Below are 12,289 nucleotides of genomic sequence, written 5' to 3'. Positions count from 1 at the left end.
GCTTGGCAGTAACAACTTTGGAGGGATCAACTGCCAACACACAGGATCATTTCCTGTGCAGGCCTTGTTTACACCTGATCTTGCGGGACAAGAGATGAACAAAGTATTTGCTTCCCTTGAAGAGATATATATCTCTTGCCAAAGAACTTTCCCTGAGCAGTACACACATAAGTGTACCGAGCAACAGTTCCCATGATGAGCTATTAGGATGGATGAAAAGGAGCTGCACAGACAGTATAATGGCAGTTGAAGGTTTTTCAGTGGTGTCTCATGTATTTGCACTTCATAACAGAAACTAAAAACATGAAGTGACACACAGAAGTGCAGTGAAATGTCTAAAATATGCACTGACGTTTTAAGAATATGCCCACAGAATATTAAATAAAGGCCATGTTCATGCTGCTGCTGAGTAGAACCAACTTGTGTTCTGCTTTAGAAGCCATGAATGTCCTGAAAGGGTTTGGACCCTGAAGCTAACATACCAGTGAAATGATGATTCCTGCAGAGAAAAATGGAACCTTTTAAAACATGCCGGAAGTTCAGTGTTGAGAAATGGTGTCTAATTTTTAATAGCAACATTTCTTATCACTTATTAAACTGCGTGTAGCAGTGCAGTGCGAATGCTGCTGGTGGATGAGTGTGGAAACTTCAAATTCCTTCTTTGCTAAAGCTGAGATCTTGATCTATAATCCCACCTTTCTTTCCTGCTTTGACCATTCCCTGCCAGTTTCGTTGTCACTCATCTAAAACTGTAGCAGGAGGTCTGTACCAGGGTTTGATTGTCCTTGGTCCCTTTCATCTCTCCATTAGACAATCATCCCTTAGAGCATCTTCAGCTGCCCTTTCACCATGACTGGATTTGCTCTTATGGTTGAAGTGAAGCTCCACTTCTCATTCTATTTATATATTTTTCTGAATTCACTTCTATTTTTGTAAATTCATGTAAGCCTGGAAACATTGTTTCTCACTTGAGGATGATTATTTAGAGCAGTAATCAGAGAATTCTTGGGCAGGAATTTGCCAAAACCAGTCAATGCTATCCAAAGTCTTCCCTTGCCACAGCTCAGCAGCTGGAATGGGGCAGGGACCACTCTCAGTTGGCCACAGGCAGTTTGCAAGCCATTCCCTAGCATGGACCTTGTGCTAGTATGCAGCCACTGAGTCTAATATGTGTGTTGACAACAGAATAGTCCCTCAAGAAATTATTTCCAGTTATACCATCTGATTTTTTAAACTAATTTAATTTTTTGTCAGATTGCACAGCTTGATATTTCTTTCTATACAGCCTGTGTCATCTACAAGAGCAGAGAAATTAGCAACTTCAGAAGTACATTCCAGACCCAGATCTTTACTTGCATCCTTTTTCTCTTGCATTTCTCACATTCATTGATGCTTCATTTCACTCTTGCTCTGTTTTCCATGGATTTTTGTACTAGTCAATGTTTCATATCTCTTCCATCAGTCTTTTTTGTCTCTTGTCTCCCCTGGCACGACCTCTCATCCCACACTGTAGCTTTTTGGCCTGGATTCCTAGCTAGGAATATGTTTCATAGTAAAGACTCACTCTTCTGCCTGCTCTGAGATAATTAAGATCTTATTTGCCTTCTTCCACTCCTTGCTACTGCCTTCCATCAGCTTGATTGCAGAGTTTCCATTTCCTTCGGATGATTTCCCTTCGCTGTTTTATTAATTTCCTTTCTTTTTGCTGAAGTACTGCAGTAATAGAATCTCCTGTCTCAGTAAGTTACTTCTCATAACTATTCTTTCTTCTCTTTCTTCTCCTGTTATTCCACAGTTGCTGTGATCTGGGTCTGCAGATGCATGGATTTAGGCATTACAAGCTGGGCCCTGGATCAGCTGGAACACTGACTTCCACTTTGGCTATTGATTCTCCTGCTGCACCCTGTGCCAGCTGTGGCTGGTACCACATTTGCCCACTCAAAAGCTGGCTGGTAACTGAGCTGCCCTGCTCAGTTTCAGCTACAGAAAAGACTGGATGCATATCTGTGGTTTCAAACCTGTAAGGATTTTCATATAAATAAAAACTTTAGAGAGGCGAGAAAGAACTATTGGATGATTTATGAAAATCTGGTTTGTGTTCAAGGCTTACAGACCTTCCAGAAATGCCACTAAAGAGTGAAAATAACATATTCCAGACTCTATAATGCAGACACTTCTCTTATTTAGCCTGTATTGAACCTAATGCTAATATTTGGCTATGCTATAGAGAGACATCTGATATGCTTTTAAAAACAAAAAAAGATAAGAAGTCACCTCTTCTCCAGTATACTCTAAACCTTGTGTTGCTTTCACCTGCTGGATGAGACTGCTGTTATTTATTTATTTAGATTTTTTTTTTTACTATATACAGGCATACGGGTGACAAGTCTTTCTGTCACAGTATCAAAACATACAGTTCACAGTACCCTGTTTGGGAAGGCTTAATTTCACAATGAACAACGACAAAGAGCTGGAGCAGATGAAGTACAAAGAGATGCTTATAGAGCTGGGTCTTTTCATCCTTGGCAAGACAAGGGTAAAGGAGACCTCACTGCTGTCTTCTGTTGCTTGATGGTAGGGTGAAAAGCAGACAAAGTGAAATTCTTCTCAAAGATAGAATAGTGGTAAGACAAGAGGTAAAACATTCAAGTTGCAACATGTGAAAACCTTTGTTGATCAAATAAATGTGTTTTGAGCATCTGTCATATGTCTGAGCCAGATGTATTATAAACATACAGCCACTGAGGAATCCTGCAGAGTTTTTCTTCCACCAGTTATAAGACAGAATTCCATACAGACAGAAGGTGTCCATGTTTATATATCAGTGTGTGTATATATATATATATATATGCATATACCAACATTTTCACTATAGAGACAAGACTCTTCCAGAAAAGTTTTGAGCTGAGAAAAAAAAATTGCTTACAAGCTCTCCATATTCCATGCATAGCTTGGAGTCATAGAATATTTAGCATTGGAAAAGACCTCTAAGATTACTGAGTCCAGCCATTGACACAGCACTGCCAGGTCCTCACTAAATCATGTCCCTCAGCACCACAGTCATACACAGAGGACAGGTTTCTTTTGAGCGTTCATAAGTTGTCCATAATTTATCAAGTCATAAAATTACATATATTCACTAAAGATACCCTTCACTAGACATCAGTCAAGAAAAATCAGTGAGAGATTTGTCCATCATTCAGAGCTGTGTCAATTGTTTTTCAGTTCCACTCATGAAAAGTGGACGAGCAGCCCTACGTATGGCCCAAACCCCAGCAGCAAGGCCAAGGTGGAGCTCCATGTTGCCCTGGGTAGGAACACATCTCAGATCTCACTGTCAAGACTGAGATGTATATCAGTTTTCATTTATGCCCTTAGCCCCTGACTGTTTTGTTTGTTGACATGATCCCTCCCAAAGTCACAGAGTCAAAGGAGCTACTACAGGACAGCACTGAGACGCCATCCAGTGTTGGACAGGTCTCTCAGGTGTAGTTTTGCAGCTCCTTTTGTAAGAACTTCTTAAATTATGACATGGCCCTTAATGTGGGATTTGCAAAACATTGGGAAGGAAAATTGCACTGCATGTCCAGCAGAATGAATCTCAGTTACCTCATTCAGAGGATGGGAGTGGAGAATGGAAGCAAAAAAATGTTTCTTTCCAGTCCTGCTATTTAATCTTTTAACTATTTTTCCTGTAATATGCTTTCTGTTACATATATAAACTAGAAAAATATATAGCTAAGAGTTGAATGTAGAGATAAACGTATCTCCAGCTCAATCTGTCCTAAAAGGAAATTGCATATTTTTCCTGGTTCTCCACAGAACTGGAAGTCTATCTGTGAAGTAACTAAGCGGATTCATAAAGAACATACCAGAATTCTAAGCTAGAGAAATACTCAGATGCTGAAATGTCTAAAAAAAAAAATTAAACATACAGAAACCAAGTTCTGTAAAAATGAAACAAAATGCAGTAAATGAAGAATGGCTTTTTCTAGATGTTTCACTAGGTTTACCATGCCCTTAAAAAGAGGCCTCTTTTTTCCCACCTTCAGTTTGGTGAGGGATAGCGTAAACTGTCATCACGATTTCCCAAACTAGCTTCTTCAGGTCTGTAATGGGGTAAATACACCACATCCCTAGGGAAGAATGCTAGGATTATGCTGCTCCTCCACAAAATTACTCAGCTGTCTGGCATTATTATAGACATCTGCAAAAGAGTACATCTGGTCTTGCTGAAGGGAATTCAGACTCTTACAAGTCTCCTTTAATAGAACAAACATCATTTAAATGAAAAAAGTGCACACAAATAAGTCAAAAAATGAGCTCTGTCTCTTCCATACTGTAATCCCACACCACAGTGAGTGAAACACTGATTATTAGGACCTGATGTGGACAAACAAGAGATCCATAAAGCAGTATCAGTAGCAGGCTTAGGGCCAATATTCAGCACCCAGGCAGGACCACTGTCTTGGTAATAAGTGGGTGAGACTTTACTGAAGCTGATGTGCTATCTGGGCAAAGTCTGCTGCATTGTTACAAATTTCCTCTGTTCAAACCTAAGAGGAATGGGAACCAGTGGATGGATGCCAGTATGTTGACAATGTAAAGCTAACACATGTGAAATTGGAAAATTGCATTTTGTCTTTAGTAAAAAGCAGCCTAGAAGTGGTACAGCAGAGTGTGGCAAAATCCATAACAGTTGTATGAGGTATAGACTGCCTTGGGAAGCTAATTTAGTTTTAATATGAGCCATAGACATCTGTCAAGCCAGTAACATTGGAAACAGATGCGAGCTCTAAAAAATCCACTATAGGATGATGAGCTGGCTTACATGACATTACTCCAAATGCACAAAATGAAAAGAAAAAGGTAACCAGATAAACTAAACAGATGGATTAGGAACAAGGAAAATTCTTGCTTCCTGACAGCTGAGAAAAGCATAAGCTTGAGGCAAAGAAGATAAAATGGAAAACAAAATTCAATGGGAAGTAAGGCTTTTCGTTAACACCAAGAGTATTTCTCCTCCAGCAGAAATATTAAGGCAAACCTTGCACAAAAGTATGGTTTTAAGATGGTTTTTTTTTAAATTGGTACTCTGGTGAGGTTCAGAATAGGCCTGTAAAACCTATATTAAAAAAAAAAAAAAACAAACCACATACAGTATCCTGAAGCTTTTTTCTTATACTCAGGTAAAAAAGCAGACAAAATATGTAATAGAATAAGGTGGCTCAGGAACCAAATCCAAAGGGTGTATTAAAAATCCCCTATCTGGAGCTCCTTGTGTCTAGTTTACTAAATTTCCATCCCATGCTGATTATATTTACTTCCATAGATTCATCTGAGCTGAGATTTTTCTTATCCTAAAGTCTTTTAGAGAAAATAGAGTATCTGTTTCCATGTACTGAATGGACCATGAAATTTCTTTCATTTCTTCTATGTTTTACTTCTAAATAAGTTATAAACCAGACATACAAACAGGACAAACCCCAGGACATACTATATTCAATTTTTAAAATGTTCAATTTTACTAATTTGTTTCAAAAGCTAGGGCTGGAAGCCAAGGCCTGTGTAACACCATGAATCCAGGGGACATGAAAGTTGCATGATATATCCTCATTTATTTTCATCCTGACCTTAAGTGGCTAAAGCTTCCTTCTTGCACACATTCTTAGTTTATTTACTTTGAAGTTGCCTGCTAGTCTTTCAATCAGTGGTTTATGTGCATGAAACCTTGCCTGTTTATTCCAGTTGTCTAAGCTAATAATAGGTATGGCTTTTCCCCTTTGCAAAATATCTCTGGCATTTTGGAACTTTTAGCTGTTTTATTCTCTACTCCTGATAACCTTCTTTTAAGATAGGGTTCCTCGTGTAAGAGTTATATTCATCAACAGGAATTCATGTTAGCAATTTTGGGAGCACTACAGTGCTACTGTACAGCAATAATCCTGTTGGGTTGCAGGAGAATGTACTATTAAAGCATGAAGTTCTTGCTTCTGTCACTGACTGCTCCTGAAAGGTTGCACATTTGTATGGACATCTGCACGGGGATGTCACCCTGTAGCATTGCTGCCTTGAGCTCCTAAAAACCCAAGGGATTTTGGCAGAAAAGCTGTCAGCTGTTTTCTACAATGCAGTTTATAAATGTTAGTGAAATAAAAGCAAATTTTTTTTCCATAGACATAAAACCTTTAAACTGGAATCTCCATGTTCTTTAAGAACATTCTTTTGGGTCTGTAACTTTAAATTTTTTGAAGACAAACCAAAAAATCATATGGTGTACCACAGAGAATATTCTCAGTTAAAACTAATTTAAGACTGAAAGTGCATTTTTGTAATTAATAGGTTAAAGAATATGACAGATATGTTGTAACTACGTGAAAGGTAGCATTAGGAAACCCCAAATCTCGGAAGTAAAATTACTCTTAAGTGCACAGTTGTTACTTACTCTGATATGGATTAACATCAGCATGGGGAAAATATTTCTAAACTCTTTCATTAAATTAATTAAATCTATTTTGTAACTATCTACAACAGACATGAATAATTGATTTAAGATATTATATGCTGTCATTACATGGAATATTTATGGAACTCAGATGCTTTATCAAGCATTGATATAATTTCTTCCTTGCATAAATGTTGGTTTTAGATTTAGAATTACATTTATTAAGAACTTTTAACAGAATACAGATGATGGAGAGTGGTGCCCAGTGCCAGAGCCAGAGGTCATGGGCGCAAAATGAAATATGAGAGCTTCCCTATAAACACCAGGAAACATGAGAGGTTTCCTCTAAACATCAGGAAAAGCTGGCACACACTGCCCAGAGAAGTTGTGCAGTCTCAACCCTTGGAGATATTCAAAAGTCATCTGAACATGGTCCAGGGCAACTGGTCCTAGATGGCCCTAACTGAGCAGGGGGATTGGATCAGATGCATTCCAGAGGTTTTTTTCCCCACCTCAACCAGTCAGTAAATCTAACTGTCACTTTTATAATTCAGTTCAGAAATAATAATCATTGAAATTTTAAAAGAAGGAAAAATAACAACAGTGATGGAGAAATTCTAGATGCAAGGGTCAAAAAGATTCTACCATTCAAACCAGAGTGAAAACGTACGTGAAGAAAATAGCAATGGTTTTATTATTTATATTTTCATATATTGCAGGAACTGACTTCTCTGGCATCTATTTACATGATGTAGAGGACATTGCTCCCTTTATAAACTGAGACTCAGGACATCTACTGCACCAGTAGCCTTAAGTAAACCAAATAACAAGACAGAAAAAAACCCAGATGAGCTGTGCAGATGCTCCTTTCCTTCATATCACTTTGGTGTCTTGTACCATACTGCTATTTATGTAAATTTTGTCTTTCAAGCATTAGAACTAATTGTATCTAAATGTTTGATCTAAAGTGGTGTTAGTGACATTGGATTGTTCTGGTTACCTGCCCCTGCAGTGTTAATTTAGGACACAACACAGCAAGAATTAAGGATAAACCCAGTATTTTAGCTCTATGAACTGTAGGATGGCATCTTTCCAAAACCTCTATGCTCTTCCTATGGTTACACAACAGCTGGTATACCTGAGTTGCCCATATTACCTGACTGCTGATTAATTCCAGTCTTTGTTACACTCGAAAGATATGCAGGTACCCAAGGGTACTCTGCTAAGAGTCAAATGCCACCTTAGCATCCAGTCACTTGATTGCATTTCTTTAAAAAATATGCAAAACAGAATAATCCATGGAGGAGTAAAACTGATAACATTCTGCCTTCAGTCTAAAAATGTACCTGGGCTTGACTAAGTGCTGGATGAAAGAATATGTGGGAATTGTCCATGAAATCATTGTAAGGATACTTAAGAAGATCCTAAAATGTGAAAATCATTGGGGTAGAATAAGTGTGGTGTACAAAGCACCAGTGGAGAAGGTACCACTTTCCACTAGAAAATTTCTTTTCCTTCAGACAATTAGAAATAGAAAAAAATATGAAAAAAAATTTCTAAAAATCATTGCATCATCTTTAAAAATAAGCAACCTTTAAAGAGACATTCTGTAAAAAAGAAATCTGTATAAAATAAATAAGAGTATAATTCTTGTATATCATCAACCATATAGGTGATGTAAATTTATTTTTAAATCAGAATTATTTTAATTCACAAATTCACTATATGGTTCATTACATATTCTCTATTTACATCTTACTAATATGATAATTTCACTTGCAAGTTAACAAATAAAAGAGAATTTCCTGAGAATCTACAGAATGGAAAGCTCTCTTGAGATACAAGCATTTGAAATACTTGGCTAAATGTATTTTTTCATTTAAAGTGTGCCTGTATGTTTTGACCTTTAACTGACTGACGCTTAAATATTGAATTAAAAACATAAAAGACAAAATTTCCTCAGCCCAGTACAGTGGACACAGACAAGAAGGATTGGGATTGTTATTTCCACATACCAGAGTACAACTCAGGATCACTGACAAGATCCTCACCTGACGTCAGAGAGAAAAATGGTGCCTTTTAACTGAAAATATGTATGTAGAATAATAACATAAATATTGGTAAGTCTGACTCATTGTTTACTTTCCAAGTTTGTTTTTTATATGAGTTTTATAATCTGCTTTATGTAACCAGCTTTAGACCCTCCAGCTTGAGTTTATCTGCACTTCACCCAGGGTTCATGGCTAGCAGGGACTCATGTCTAGCAGCTCCTTAATGTGAAAATGGAGAGTAGTCCTGGGTGCCAAATGCACTTTCCTTTCCTGTTTGGATTGAAGGAGTCATGCTTCCTCTTCTTCTTCTGGTTTAACAAGGCATTTTTCTTTTGATGTGAGACCATTTTTGCATGAGGAGGCTCAAACAACCTTACCCTGCCTGGTTCATCTGCTGGTTATGGCACTTTATCAGAAATGGAAAATAGGGATCCAAATTTTGAAGCTTAGAAGTTATAAAATCTGAACTTCCTTCTAGTGCATGCTGCTGCAGCCTCTAGAGCACAGTAATTACAGACAAGAAGTAAAAAGAATGAGATGAGCCCATTTGCTGGTCCTTCCCACGAGACTCGTGTGCCACTCATATTTGCAGAACTGCAGTTTTGCTCTGACTCCCAGGCCTTATTTACTAGATTAACAGAGCCAGAGAAAAGCTGCACAAGGGCTCTGGAGATGGAAATGGGGGCCAAATGCAGCAGGGGAAGAGGGGGGATGAAGAGGGCACATAAGACCCCCACCAGGAGAAGTGCCCACCTTGCACCCAGAAAAACCTGGCCCCAGCTGTGTGCCCAGTGAGAACTGGGGAGAGGAGGACAGGGAGGAAAGCAAGCTCAGCACCCTCCTCCCTTCCACCCCATTAATATCAGGATATTTTTGTGCCCACAGCTGTGTTGCTATACTTGCACTGCCTTGCGTGGAGTCTAGGGAGAGGCACATCTCCTGGGATGTGGGAAATTTGTCATGTACGATTAGCAGAGGCATCAAAACCTAAAGTGCCCCGATTTGGCAAATTACAAAGATTAATTTACTTGGTTTTGGAAATGAAGAGTGAATCAAATGTCACACATATAATTTTTGGTAAAATTCTTTAGGCTAGACCTTAGCTCTGAGCCTTACTCCTTTATACAAATTTATCTTCGGAGTTAAAGAGGATTCTTGTGAGACTGTATGGATATTAAATGATTCTGTGCCATCTTCCAAATGACACCTTTATGACTTCCTTATTACTTTCCACTTACTCAGAAAGTCCATAATGTGTTTTAAATATCACCTCAGTAAAGATTTGTATAAGAGTATATGCATCATTAAGTATAAAAAGAACAATTGTGAAAGAGTGTATTAGTATATCCAGATTCTGTTTTACAGTACCATGAAGTGTACACCGTTACAAATTGTGGGTTCTCAGCCTGTTTGTCCTAAATATGAATTACCATCATATTGGTTACAAACCACAACCCAGTAATTCAAGAACACAGACATTTTGGGAGGGAAGTAAATTGATAATTACTGTGCACATAATTTGATATTTAAAGTCTCAGGCACATATGAAGGTATAAGCACAGGTTATAAACTTGTAAATGTAAGGAGCACTCATGGGTATCCTTAGTACTCATACTCACGCTATTAGATTTCTAAATTAAGGATCTAGGTGATTGTTTTCATTAAAAAAGTGCTTGTGTGCAGCTGTCTCCATGCTCCCTTCATAAATCTGTCTTGGATTATTTATAGGTTTCCAGCTTTTTAATTCTGCCATACAACTAATAGTAATTTTTATGTAGTTATCAAGACTGTAGGTCTCAGGAAAATGAATAACCTTGGAGGAAATTCCCCACAAACCTTAAACATTCAACCACTGATTAGAAGACTTGATATATGCAGGAAAAAAGGCAGTAAATGGAGTGAAATGAGAATTATGCCACATACAATACAAGTATATGAATACAAGTATGATCATGTATATGATCATGCATATACATTCATAGAGGCATACATACAAATATGTATGTATGTTTATATGTACATGCATACATTCTTGCTTTCTGTGAGTTATAAGGTTCATGTACTATTCATGCAAAAACATAACTGTCATTCCAAAAGAGAAAGTAATGGATTTAGTGATATAATGAACTGTTATTATTGTCCATTCTTGCATTTAACTATACGGAACCCTTTTAATGGCAAGAAGAAAAACATCGATCTGTGGAAGAGGGTGAACACTGTTACTACAGTGAAACAACCACAGTGTGAAAGGAATCTCTCATTTTCTGTGTGATGACATCCTTTGTCTTCCGTTGAACCAACCTTCAGTTCATGGTTGACCCATTTTTGACAGAATTTCACATCACAGAATATCTGAAATGGCTACAGCCCTGAAAGGCATTTTAACTGTAAAATCTGCTTCACGAGACATTTCTACAGTGCTATAAAAATATGAAAGAATGTAGGCAAGCAGCATGAAGACTAATGTTTGTCATTTATCTGCAAGACATACCTTGCAGAATTCAGCATCGTGAATTTCACAAATGTTTCATTTCTGTCAGGGAGAGGAATAGGTTTTCTACCACAATTAGGACCCCCTTTATATTTTACATGTAAACATGATTGGAATAAACATTCTGAAGAGCAATTCATTGCGCTGAAGTGCAGCTAAGAGCTTTAAAACATTCCATTATGCTTTTTTCAAGGTCAATACTCATTGTTATTTTGCAGAAAATGCTAAATTCAACATCAGATTCTGGTCAAGGTTTTGTTCTTCTGAATGTATTCCAGAGTTTGTTTTAACACAAATGCTGTGCCAAGTGCAAGCAACCTGTCAAACAAGGAGCATCACACAGGAATAAGCAGGCCTTTCATTTTCTGCACAGCTGTACTGCACCTGCATTTCGCTTCCCTGTCTTTAGTTCAGCCAGGTTTCCTTTTAGATTCCTCTCTAAAGAAAATTGGCTCAACTCCAGGTTTTCTGTTAAGGATGTGTTAAGATGTTATTTCTTCAAGCTGGACTTTAATTTTTTATTAGTAAAACAAGAGCAGCACTGGAGCATTTAATAATCTATCCTCTATTTACAAACCTTTCAACTTGCATTACCCATTTCTGGAAGATAGAGAAAACATGGATTCTTGATACTAATAAAAATTTCATATCACTGTTAGTTTGATGTTAAAAAAGCCTCTCTTTACTCCGTTTCTCTTTTTAACTGGATTAGTCCTGGCTGGGTAACTAATTTAAAAATATCTTTGAAGTGTGACTATAACATTGCCTCATATTAGTTAAATATTTTAAATATCTAAAAGTGACTCAAAACATTAATCCTATAATACATTCACTTCTGTGATCTTTTAATGTGAGAAGCTGATGTGTTTAATCCCTGTGAACCAAACTGAGCAATTATCCAAAGCTTTTCTTGTACTTTTTGCAAATCATAAAAATAGATTTAATGTAAACATGGGGCAATTTCTGATTTTGGTTACTAATTACTCATTATGTTAATAAGAAACACTTGAGAAGTAGCCCAGCTCCTCCACCCCCAACTTATACTTGAAAGCAAGGAACAAAATTTTAATTTCATAAATTATTTGAAACCATTTGTAGTTTTTGCTTCCCAAATTGAAGTGTGAATTGACAATATTCTGATTCAAATGAATGACTAATCATTCCTTATAGCTGCCAGTAGTTTGAAGTATGTTTAAGCAAACAGAGTTTAATCAAACACATTGAGGTAAAGGCTAAGACCAGAATGGTTATGATTAAATAAGATAAAATTCTGTATGTTTTCAGTCTGGGGGGAAAAATAAT

The sequence above is a fragment of the Melospiza melodia genome, chromosome 4 (genome assembly GCF_035770615.1).
Source record: "Melospiza melodia melodia isolate bMelMel2 chromosome 4, bMelMel2.pri, whole genome shotgun sequence".
Taxonomy (NCBI): Eukaryota; Metazoa; Chordata; class Aves; order Passeriformes; family Passerellidae; genus Melospiza; species Melospiza melodia.
The sequence above is the reverse complement of the archived record's forward strand: the minus strand, read 5'-3'. Positions refer to the sequence as shown.